This window comes from Alligator mississippiensis, chromosome 8 (assembly GCF_030867095.1).
Source record: "Alligator mississippiensis isolate rAllMis1 chromosome 8, rAllMis1, whole genome shotgun sequence".
Classification (NCBI taxonomy): domain Eukaryota; kingdom Metazoa; phylum Chordata; order Crocodylia; family Alligatoridae; genus Alligator; species Alligator mississippiensis.
In genome coordinates, this window is record NC_081831.1 from 40,577,598 (window position 1) to 40,589,999 (window position 12,402).

Here is a 12,402-nt window from a genome sequence, read left to right on the forward strand (position 1 = left end):
TCTATGCTGAAGAAGAAAGACAGATAAAAAGAAAATATATCAAAAAGGATGTGAGAGCAGGTTCTTTGGAATAAATCTCTGAGGGCATGTTGCAGGAAGAGTATGGCTTAACCAATGTTTGTCACAAAGGCACAAATAGAAGTCACTTTAATGTTATCTTATTTTTAGAAAAATCTAGGAGGCTTGGTAAGGGAACACAGAAACTTTCAAGGGTTCAAAATCAATGCCTGACTGACTATGAACACTTGACATGTTATATGGAAGGTTAACAAGCTGGTGGCTTCATTGCACTTCTGAGTGGACAGGGATACATTGCGTGAAAACAGGGTTTTGGAGTTATCCTGTGATAACTAAGTAATCACAAGATAACTAAGCCAGCTCCCCTCCTCCCCATCTGCTTGGTGAAGGTTTTAGCATAGAGGCTGAAACCTGGAATTTCAGGGAGGTGGAAAAGTTTGGTTTCCCTTACAGTTTGCCCATCTAGGCCAGGGTTGGGACACTTGGGCAGGACAGCATGGAAAATTTTTCACTGTCACTGCATATGTTTGGTTTGGGGATGAAGAGGGAACTTCACTCTCCAGGCCAGGACTAAATCTAACTAAAAGTTCAAAATGAGGAATGACTATGAATGCAGAGCAAGCCTCCTAGGTATCTGAAAGTAGGACAGATCTCAACCAAGTGAATCAAGATTGAATCTCCAAGAGAAAACATCAGGACCAAGTGAATGGGAGTGGGAGGGACCGAACATTGCACAAAGAAATGCAACTAAGATTCTCAAATCCATTCTAGTATCACCTTGTTGCCTTATGAGAATTGTCCTGGATGGTACACATAGTAACCACACCATGCCTATCCACTGCTGCCATTTGCCATTTCCAGCTATCCTGCACTGGCTACAGAGCACCCCTACAGCAGCTTTTTAATGTGGGCTGGGGTATCATGACACTGTATTGTGAGCAATATCTGCTCATTCTCTTGGGATATACTCTTGGGGCTGGTGCTTGATGCATTCCATTTCAATCTAAATTCAGGATTTTTTGTATCCTGCAATCTACACATGCTGGTGAGGACATAGCACAAGGCTCATGAAAAGTGATTTGTTTCCCTGGGACTGATGTGGGAATTCAAGTTATATGCAACAGTTCCACATTTAGGGAGCACAGACATCAGGATAACTTGAGTTACTCTAAATGAGCTATCTGTGGACAGGTAACACTGACAAAGATGTCATGGCAGCACATGGAAAATATTTTCACAAGTGGTTGTGATCCTAGCCACTGTTCCTACCCTCAAGGATGTTTCTGTATTTTGCATTTGATAGTTATTGGATAAATTGGAGAGGTAACTGAGACAGATTCTGTCTCACTGGTGGGGGGAAAAGCCAAATCTCAGGCTTCCATACCTTCCTGGACAGGCTCAGCTAAGACACATTCTTCCTGACTGGCTCTCCTTCTACCTAATAGGACAGCTTCAACAGGAGGTATGGAGGATGCTGTTAGCCCATGGCCTAATAGCCAGGACATGTTGCTGAGCACTAGGAGTTGTGGGTTTCAGTTCTCAGGGTAAGGGGGTGCCTAGCATCTGGATAACCTGCTCTCTGGCCAAGTGCCTTAACTAGGCTAAGGTTGGGAGTAACCCTGCTTCCTCTTTCTTTTTGAGTTGTTTTGCAACTTAGATTTAAATATGTTACTGCAGGGAGTCAGTTCTAAACTCTGTAAGTGACCTATTTTGCCACTTACATGGCTACAGTTAGCTATGACACCACTAACTCACCTAAAGGAGCTGAATTTGGGCCAAAATGTCTTACTTGGGATATCTCAGCTTTTGAGCATGCAAAGTTACTCAATATAGGGCAATCTGGGGCAGAGTGAGTTCCAGAAGACTGCAGAGCAGGTCAGTGGCAGAGCACTTGGGGGTCAAACAAGGAGTCTTAAGTCCTGTCTTTTAACTTAAAATATAGAAATTGAAGTTGCTTCCTTAATCCTCCTCCAATGTGCCTTCAGTTTGGGTAATGAGCATACTTATGTTGTGATCACTAAATTCCCCCTTCAAGCAGCTTGACCACCCATCTCTCATGGAGCTGAGCACTGCCTTCAGAAGGTTGGTCTCTCTTTCTGGACTCCATGGACAATTTGCAGTGAAACACCTGTCAGCAGCCTGGACCTGCATTGCAGTGTGGGAGTAAGGGAGCAGAACATAACAGCTTGGGGCTGCTTTTATTTTTATCAGGCCACCTGCTCTCATATTCTTCCCCAGTCCCCTGTGATGTCACTCCACCTCAGTCTTTCCTGGAAATCCCTTCTCCTATTTTCATCCTTGAACCTCCCCCAGCTCTTCCAATGCATCTCAGTTCTGACCTGCAGCAACCCTGCTGTCCTAGTTTTTATTCCCTGCAGAACTCTGTAATGCACCTCAGCCTTTAGACAGGACACCTCTCTGTAACAGCAGTCCAAAGCAGCAGGTAGTGACTAGCCATACTGAAAATCAAAAGAGTAAAGTGAGGAGCTTGTGAGGAGGGCAAATGGCCATTAGAAACCACAGTGAGAGAAAACTAACTGCTTTTGTGATCTGATCCAGATTTGAAGGAAGGGATCTGGGGGATACAAACCAAAGCATTAACTTTCTATGTTCCCAAACTATTTCCCTACTGGTTCTGTATATCAGCCCCCTAGCTCTTGGCACTCTTGAGATACAGAGCAGACATCTATTTCCCCTTGGGTTGAGTTCTTTCCCAAGTTCTCCAGATGCTCCTGGGCTTCTGTTCCATCTGTTTCACAGCCAGACAGTCATGTTTTGTTATGAAAAGCTCTATATCACCTAATAATCACAGGCTACCTAGTATTCAATGCTTCTCACAGTCCCTCTCATTTTCTGTTTCACTTTCCTTCTTGCTTTTCCCCTCTCTTCTGTTTTTTTTAATGCATCTCCTGCTTCACTTTCTCCATTTCATTTTTTTGTAATTCTCTCTCTCCTCCTTTATATCTTTCTCACTCCATTTCTCAGGATTCCCTGTGTTGGCACTGAATTTAAGACCCAGTCCTTATACCTTTGTTCCGGGCAAGCACAGCCCTCAGACCGACCACAACCTTTCCATTTGATAATAGGAAAATTTATTGATACCGAGTGATAACAAAAAAGCAACAGTACAAACAATCAAGCAATTTTATATCTGCCAATCCTAGGGCTGTCATCAGAGTCAATCTGGCCAGGATGCAGGCTCCACTCTGAGGCTGTTTCTCTTAGGTGTCGGTAGTCTTGAGGTGGGATACCAGGGCCTTCTCCCCACCTCCAGTGGAGTGTATGAGATGGGCTGGTCATATGCCCTCGGTTCATGGTGGCCTCTGCAATCCTTCCTGGGGGATGGGGACAGGGACCCCTCTTGGGGAGAAGGAGTGCTGGGACAAAGGGAGGGATGAGAAGGAATAGGGAGCGACCCTTTGTTACTCTCAAGTCTCTGCTTTTGTATTCTCCTTCCCCCTTGATGACTCTTGATGCTTCTTCATCTGTGGCTATCTCTGGTTGGTTGTCTCTCTGTGGTCACATGTCCACATAGCCTTCTGGGCCTTCTCCAAATTTGGTCTGTTCCCGCAAAACTGGGACCTCACCCCTGCTCTGAGGCCTTGTAGCTGGTGTCATTTATCTTGTGCTATGGGACAGTATGGCACCTACTTCCTTGATTCCCGGGCTTTGTGTCCTTGTTGTGTTAGAGAACCTGTCTGCCATGAAGGCTGTGATCTCACGTTATGGCATGCCCCGCTCAATTCTCAGGCTGCGTCCATCAGTTGGCTTTGTTGTGCTAGACAGCCTGTCTGCTTTCAGGGCTGTGAGGCACATTGTGTGTGAAATCCAGGCTCTTTAGAAATCCAATTAACCCCTGCTGCCCATCTTAAACCCTTATAATATATATATCTATACCTATAAGTCAATTCCCCCACCCCCCCAAGAAAAACAGACCTTTAAATATAATTTCTAAGCCAACACCCTCCTCCTTTCTCATTCCAGTGCTCAGTTCTGTTGAATAATGTGCATGATTACTGGACAGAAATGGCATACAGAGTCAGGCAGGCATCCAAAACATAGAGGTCAGAATACTTCTTGGGCGAAGGGGCGACATCGTTGCATTAATGAACTGAAGCTCCACAGCACAGAGAGGAGCAGCTTACAGAACTGAGCTCCATCTCCAAACTGCTAGCAGAGTACAATGCATGGAACAGGAACCCAATAGTATCTGAGAAAGAGTACATCATCCCAGCAAGACTTAAGCACAGTGACAGAGGTACACTACAATATGTGAGAGGGATGCTGTACCATAGGGGAAAGAGGTCCCATCTATCAATGGATACACACAGTCTAAGACACTGGGGTCATGTACTATACTGTTCCATAACATAAGATTGTCATCGGCAGTTTCTCGGAGTCAGGCTTGATGGGTCCTCAGGTGACTAAGGAGCCTGATTCTGGATATATACATTCTTTGGCAATGGGGGCATGTTGTTGGTGGGGAAGTGGGATTTGCAGTCCTGGGTTGGCCTCCTTTCACTGCAGTAGAAGAGTGTGGCCAGCACAACAGCTTTGTAAATCTTGACCTTTGTTGATTTCTGAAGGTCTCTATTTTCAAAGACATGTTGTCACAGCTTGAAGAAGGCAGCACTAGCACATCTGACCTGGTGCTGGAGGAGGCTGAGGGGGACCTGGTGGCTGCCTACAAACTCACCAGGGGAGATCAACAGCAAATAGGTAGAGCCCTTTTCTCCCCAGCACCACCTGGGGTGACAAGGAACAATGGTAATAAGCTGATGGAGAATAGATTTAGGGTAGGGATCAGAAGGCAATATTTTACAGTTAGTGTGGCCAAAATCTGGAACCAACTTCCCAGGGAAGTGGTCCTTGCCCCTACCTTGGGCAAATTCAAGAGGAAGTTGGATGATCACCTGTCTGGGGTCTTGTGAACCCAGCATTCATTCCTGCCTGTGGCAGGGGGTCAGGCTAGATGATCTGTTCAGGTCCCTCCTGACCCTAGCTACTATGAAACTATTATGAAACTATGGACTTCTGCGTTGATGGTAGCTCATTGAAAGAAGTGACTGCTGAGATACAGAAAGTGCTCCATGTACTCCAGAGCCTCCCCATCTATGTAGATAGTGCGAGGGATGTCAGCTGGCCTGAGGAGGATTGGTGGAGAACCTTCATCTTGGTGACATTCAAGGACAGGCCAAGTCTCTTATATGAAACGTTGAAGAGATCTAAGGTCGCTTGCACATCCCGTGCAGAGTGAACCATCATGCAGCAATCATCTTCAAACTGAAGGTCGTGGATGTCCTGGGTGGCGAGTTTCATTTTTGCCCTAAAGCGCCCAAGATTGAAAAGCTTCCCGTCCAGTTGATACTGGACACTGATGCTGGATGGTAGATCATTTTGGATGAGGTAGATGATGATTGTCAGGTAGATGATGAACAGGGTGGGGGCGATCACCTGGATGTGGAAGGCATCGGTTTCAGATTTTCAACTCAGGACAGTGGCAGTCATTTCATCGTGCAGGAGCCTCAGCGGGCAGCCAAGGGATTGGAGGATGGTCTACAGAGCTTCATGATTTAAGGAAACGAATGCCTTGGTCAGGTCAATGAAGGTGAGGAACAATTCTTGATTTTCCTCCCAACACTTTTCTTGGATTTGCCTGGCAATGAAAACAATGTCCAAAGTGCCACAGGATGGTTGGAAGCTGTACTGGGTTTCCGGAAGTATCTCCTTGGCGACAGGACGAAGGTGGTTCAGGAGGAAGCGGGCCAGGATCTTACCCACAATAGACAGGAGGGAAATCCCCCTGTAGTTCTCATAGTCAGATTTGTTCCCCTTCTTGTAGATGGTCACAATGGTCCCATTCTTGAGATCCCCAGGGATGTCCTCTTTATCTCAAAGGCAATCAATGGATACACACAGTCTGAGAAACTGGGGCCATGTACCATACTGTTCCATAACATGAGATAAGGTGGCACCAGCTAGCAAGGCCCCAGAGTAGTGGGTCCTGTGTCCCAATTTTGGGGGAACAGGCCAAATTAGGAGAAGGCCAAGAAAGACTAAATTAGTATGTGTGCATGTGATGAGCTACGTAGAAGTGTGCTGAACACAGAGAGACCAACCAGCAACAGCTACAGATCAAGAGTCATCAGGAGGGAAGGAGAATACAAAAACAGATACTTGAGAGTAACAAAGTGTCCTCTTTCCAGGTCCTACTCCTCCCTGTCCTCCTCCCTGAGGGGTCCCTATCCCCAGGAGGGGTCCCCAAGGCCACCATGGATAGAGGGCACACCACCAGCCTGTCTCATTCATCCACTGGGGGTGAGGTGTGGACCTCAGCATCCCACCTCCTGGCTGCTGACATCTGACATCTAAGAGAAAGTCTCAGAGTGAAGCCTGCATCCTGGCCAGATGTATCCTGGCTCTGATGACAGCCCTAGGGGTGGTAGTATATAGAATTGTTTGATTATTTGTATTTTTTCTTTTTTGTTATCACTGTGTATTAATACTTTTTCCTATTATTGAATGCAAAGGTCATGGTCAGTTTGAGGGTGGGTTCTCCCATCCCCACCACCTCAGACCCAAGGCATCTGGGTCCTAAATCCAGAGCCAACAGATGCTCCAGAGCCAAATCCAGAGCCAACCTTAAGAGAAGAAAGGACGCCCTCCCCTTCTTAAATTATAAACTGGACCCAGAATACCTTAATATCGTAGTCCATTAACAAAAAAACTATCCATCTGATCAATTTACCCATCTATGTAGGCACACAATAATTTTTCATCCCTCTGTTAAAAGATGCTGGCTATGCCATAAAACCCCTTAGAAATGAACATTGCTGAAACCTCCTCTTCAGACACAGATATAATAATAATAATTGAGAGTGACATCATTCTTTCCTATACCCAGGCTGATATAATGTGTGGAGCAATTCACAGGCTAGGAGATCAGAAGCAATAAGCCCAACTCCCTTCACCGGTGTTCTCTCAAGATGCTAAGGACTAACTCCATGGGTATATGTCAGGATCACTATGTTCTGTAATTTACCTGCCAGCCATGCAAACAGTCTAACGTCCCAATCCTCCCAGTTGCCACTCACTTCCTTGAACTTCTTGGCCGCCAAACAGCTATCAGATGGCTCAGATGCAAAGAGCTGGTTCCAAAGGGATCAGTCTTACCAGCTCAGCAAAGAGGTTAGAACCCGATTGGCCCTGAGGACTAAACACCCCTAAGACTCTTCCCTCCTGGGCAGTGTTGAAGCCTATTAGTGGGACAATATGGCTAAGTTTGCCTGGCTGGCTGAAATGGGGACAAACAAAAGAGTCTTGACTCTATGCAGGTGTATGCAATGTAAGTGATTTTCCCCACTGGTGCTGCTGCCCATGGTTGGCATTCTGACCACCCTGCTCTCAACAGGGATAGGTAAACCAGTGGTCATAATGCTTTCTCCTTCTCTGCAGAGCAACTCACCCCCTTGGGTACCACTAATACAGTCAAAAAATCAGAGCCATAATGCTCTCAGGTCAGCACCCTCAGCAGCACAGCATCTATTCAGAACTGAATGAATCTGCTGGGCCCTTGCATTGGGAAAGGAAAACTTAAATGGTCTGAACAGTGGCCAGGAAGAACTCTGTTCTCCATATTCCAAGGGGGATGGAAAGATGGTTCCCTCCTTACTGCCTAGAGGACATGGAAATGAATATATCATCTAAGAGGTCTGAGCAGCTTCAAGGCAAGAGAGAATGGGGTTTCCTGTGAATGGTAGTGCTGTGTGGGCATGTGCATTGGGAGGGACTGGGTTGGGGGAGGAAAGGGAAGGAGAGGAAAGTACCTGTCTATACTAGTGTTTGAGGTTGTGTGTACAGCTCTGAATTTTTCCTTGCCAGTGGCTTGAGACTACCTATACAATTGCATCTTAACTGAAACATTACAGTTGCACTAAGTTTCTATAAAATATTGTGTTAACCATATCCAGACAGGCAACATAAAGCAAATCTTCAAGCAGAGGTGAATCTGAATGAACATATTCATGCTCTGATCAGGGATAGCTTTGTTATCTGTCAGGATGTCTCAAATAGGTCCTAGTAACTAAAGCGTGGCTTCCTGTTTCTACATACATTAACCCAACCTACATACCCAAATTCTGGGATCCTACAGAGGGGCTGGCTGTATACAGGATTCTTCAGACATGATAGCATTGTGTAAACTACCATTACATGCCTATTTGTGCCCCTCTAAAACTATAAAATAAGCATCCGATCCTGGCTTCATGAGAGCAAACAGAACTTTTGCTGTCATTTCCAGTGGGACCAGCTATTAGCCCAAAAAGTCTAGCGTTAGTTTTACAAATGCTAGTTTGTGACTGGCAACCACACTAATTAGGGCTCCCACCTGGCTTGCATTACCTGGATTTTGATGAGCCAAACCAACATCTAGCCCATCCCATGCTATGTTATGCTTATCAAAATCTACACAGTTAAATGTTATAGCTAGACGTGCCATGGCTATCTGGCCTGGCATGTTCAATGCCTCACCACGGGATAATAAAGTGCTCCACAGACACAGCCTGAGACAGAGCAGGCACACGTGCCTCCAGTGCACGTGTGCCCCCTGTAGTCGCCGGCAGCAGCAGCAGAGGTGCAGAGGAGCTGGCCCAACTGCTGAAGATCCAGAGGGGGAGCCCCCCGGAGCCCCCTTAATTGAATTGGCAGGGAGCCACACTCCTGAGCTGTGCACTCCTGAGCCGTGCATGAACAGAGCACGCAAACAGGCATGCTCTGTGGGGCTCAGGCAGGGAGCAGGCTAGGGGGAGGACTTCCCCCCCAGGTGAGTGGGAACTGCCCTGAGGCTGACCCCTGGCGCAGCAGCTGTGGCCACCCCAGGAACCTTGGCTCTCCCTGCAGGAGGGAGACTAGAGAGCAGGGCAGCCACCAGGCTCTTTGGGAAGCCTGGAGCAGCCGGATTGGCTGAGTTAGCCCGGAGTGGCCTGATTGGCTGCTGGGCCAGCATGGGAAATTCAAACCACGGGCCTTAAAAGCCATGGTTTGATCAAGCCCCCGACAGTTGGGGCTTGAGACCAGAGCAGGCGCACTTGTGCCTCCAGTGCATATGTGCCCCCTGTACTCACTGGCAGTGGCAGCAGGAGATCCTGGAAAGGTAAGTGGGGGTGGAGGCGTAGAGGAGCCAGCGCTGCTGTGGAGGATGTGGAGGGGGAGCCCCTCCGGAGCCCTCTTAGCTGAACCAGCAGGAAGTCCTGAGTCACACATGAACAGAGTGCACAAACAGGTACGCTCTGTAAGGGCATGCCAGCGCCTGCGCCGGTGTTCACGCAAGGCAGGCAAGCAGGAGGAGCCAGGTCGGAGACTTTGACAGGGGGGAGAGGAAGACACTTCACTCTACAATAATGGTGAGTACATGGCAGACTGCCAGGGCCCTGGTGGCGCTGCCTGGTGGCACTGCTCCTCTGAGGCCTCCAACCAGATGGAGCCCATGGGCGGGGGGGCTAGAGCCACCCTCAACCCCTGTCTGTGGGGGCTACCTGGTGGGGCCTCTGTGGCTTGGTGGTGGGAGTGGGGAGCAGGAGTTCCCTCGCCTGTCCCACATATGCCCATCTTTGGGCCTTGGAGAAGCAGGTGAGGGAGCTCCAGGGTGAGGTCAGCAGGCTGCAGGGGATCAGGGCCGCTGAGAATGAAATTGATGGGTACTTACTTTCATTCTCTGCAGGGTCAGGAACCTAGTGGAGAAGCCCCCTGGGAGTTATCCGCTGCAGCAGTATGGCAGATGGTCACCTCCAGAGCCAGGGCTACTCATGCTACCACAGTGTCAGCTCCTCAGATAAAGCTGGGGAACAGGTACAAGGCCCTGGCAGCTGTGGAGGAGGAAGTAGGAGCCAATGCTGCTCCATGCACAGCACAGACTGAGTGATACTGGAACACCAAGAGGAAGAGACGCTGGGTCCTCATCACTGGCGATTCCATCCTGAGAGGAACGGAGGGGCCCATTTGTTGCCCTGACCCCATGGCACGTGAGGTTTGTTGCCTGCCTGGAGCTTGTATTCGGGACACCATGGAGATGATCCTGGGCCTCATCTGACCCTCTGATCAATACCCCATGGTCCGCATCCACGTGGGAACAAATGACGTAGCCAAGGGCAGCCTGAACCACGTCATGAGAGACTACAAGGCTTTAGGGGCCAAGCTCAAGGAGACGGGGGCACAGGTGGTTTTCTCTTCTATTCTTCCAGCGAGCAGACATGGGTGGTGCCACGAGGCATGCATTAGTGAGGTCAACCAGTGGCTTCAGAGCAGCTAGCAGATGCCATGGGTTCTTGGACCATGACCCACAATTCTGCACAGAGGACATGCTTAGGTGGGATGGGCTTCATCTTTCCCAGAAAGGTAAGCATGTTTTTTCTTCCAGGCTGGCTGATCTCATATGGTGATCTTTAAACTATGTTCACTGGGGGACGGGGATGCAGAGGAACATGAGAACACTTCGCCATCAAGCCAGGTGATGCACACAGGTAGTACCCAGGTAAGGGGCCAGGGCAGGCTTAGGAACATGGGGGCGGCATGTGCACCTACAGGAGGCCTCAAATGCCTCTATACAAATGCTCAAAGCATGGGGAATAACCAGGAGGAACTCACCCTCCTGCTAGCTAGCAAAAGCCCAGACCTAGTGGGGCTAACAGAAACCTGTTGGGATTCTACCCATGACTGGGCAGTGGACATCAAGGGCTACAGGCTGTACAGGCAAGACAGAGCAGGGGAAAAAAGTGTGGGGGGAGTGCTCTACATCAAAGGGGCAGGAGTGCTAAAAAGCCCCCATGGCTCAACAAAGGTATCCAGGAATACCTGAGGGCAAAATATGAGGTGTACAAACAGTGGAAGCAAGGGGATGTCACCAAGAAGGATTACACCTCCGTTGCTCATGACTGCAGGGAGGCTGTTAGGAAGGCCAAGGCAGAGATGGAGCTAGGGCTAGTGACCAGAATTAGGGATAACAAAAAGTCCTTTTTCAACTACATAGGGAGTAAGAAGAAGGTACCGGGTAACATGGGGTCCCTACCTGACAGGCTTGGCAATTTGGTGATTGCAGAAAATGAAAAAGCTGACCTCTTTTAACAAATTCTTTGCCTCCATATTCCTGAACAGGAACTGGGACATTTCCCCCACTAGGATTACAGATGGACCCAGGGGAGGCACCACCATGCCTAGGGTCAGGGATGACCTAGTTAGGGAACTTTTGGAGGGGTTGGGCATGTTTAAATCAGTAGGTCCAGATGCTCTTCACTAAAGGGTGCTGAGGGAATTGGTAGGGGTCATAGCTGGGCCCCTGGCACTGCTTTATGAGTACTCGTGGGGCTCTGGCCAGGTACCAAAGGATTGGAAAAGGGCCAATGTGGTCTCCATTTACAAGAAGAGGAGAAAGGCGGATCCAGGTAACTATAGGCCAGTTAGTCTTACCTCAGTCCTTGGGAAGACCTTTGAGAAAATTATCAAGGAGCACATCTGCAAGGGCCCAGCAGGGGAGGTAATGCTCAGGGACAACCAACATGGGTTCATTGGGGGCAGATCCTGCCTGACTAACCTGGTTTCCTTTTATGATCAGGTCACAAAGTCCCTGAACGAGGGTGTCAAGGTGGATGTTGTCTTCCTGGACTTTAAGAAGGTCTTTGACACTGTTTCCCACCACATTTTCTTAAAAAAAAAATAGGTGACTGTGGTATTGATGTCTACACAGTCAGATGGGTGGCAAATTGGCTAGATGGTCACACCCAGAGAGTGGTGGTTGTTTTTGACTTGGAGGGATGTGGGCAGTGGAGTCCCTCAGGGCTTGGTCCTGGGGCCTGTACTGTTCAACATCTTTATCAGCGATCTGGATGTGGGTGTGGAAAGCACACTGTCCAAATTCACTGATGACAGCAGGATGTGGGGCAAGGTGGGCACACTGGAGGGGAGGGACAGGATCCAGCTAGATCTAGACAGGTTACAGAGGTGGGCAGATGAGAATAGGATGGAATTCAACACAGACAAGTGCAAGGTGCTGCATCTAGGAAGAAGGAGCCAGCAACACACCTATAGGCTGGGGAATACCACTCTTGTCAACACAGTGTCAGAAAGGGATCTTGGAGTCATTGTTGACTCCAGGATGAACATGAGCCACCAATGTGAGAAAGCAGTCAGTAAGGCTAACCGCACTTTGTCGTGCATCTACAGATGCATCAGAAGCAGGTCCAGGGAGGTGATCCTTCCCTTTATGCAATGCTTGTCAGGCCACAGTTGGAGTACTATGTCCAGTTCTGGGTGCCGCACTTCAAGAAGGATGGGGCTAGCATTGAGAGGGTCCAGAGGAGGGCCACTCACATGGTCAAGGGGCTGTGAGGCAGG

At 48.5% G+C, this 12,402-nt stretch overlaps 1 protein-coding gene across 2 annotated transcripts in view; it reads right to left on the reverse strand.

Annotated features, from left to right (window-relative positions):
* GABRQ (gamma-aminobutyric acid type A receptor subunit theta) overlaps positions 1-12,402 on the reverse strand; it is a 126,286-nt gene that overhangs the window by 23,558 nt on the left and 90,326 nt on the right. The window lies entirely within an intron of this gene.